Here is a 436-nt window from a genome sequence, read left to right as displayed (position 1 = left end):
TATATATATACACCTTGCTACGTGTACTGCGTTAGGCTAACCGAGACTTGTCATTTGCACTTATATATTGTTGCTCTTTTGTTAGTTTTGACTGCTTTTATTGTCCTCATTTGTAAGTCGCTTTGGATAAAAGCGTCTGCTAAATGACTAAATGTAAATGTAAATGTAAATGTCTTCATTAAGGATGAAAATTGTTTTAGACAAGAGAACATCATTGTTTATATTCATATCCTAAAGAGAAGTCTTTCCCAGGATACCGTCACTAAAGGGTGTTTTGCTGTCAGAGACATATTGAACTGACACTGAATACAGCTCATAATAGTGAACTAATCCTATCATGGGCTTGTCAGCATCACTTCATAATTATTTACAATTTTAAATGAATTATTATTATTATTATTATTCTGTGTGTAAGTTTGAAATAAACTTACACACG

The sequence above is a fragment of the Sinocyclocheilus rhinocerous genome, unplaced genomic scaffold, assembly GCF_001515625.1.
Source record: "Sinocyclocheilus rhinocerous isolate Xijiao unplaced genomic scaffold, SAMN03320098_v1.1 scaffold36, whole genome shotgun sequence".
Lineage (NCBI taxonomy): Eukaryota > Metazoa > Chordata > Actinopteri > Cypriniformes > Cyprinidae > Sinocyclocheilus > Sinocyclocheilus rhinocerous.
The sequence above is the reverse complement of the archived record's forward strand: the minus strand, read 5'-3'. Positions refer to the sequence as shown.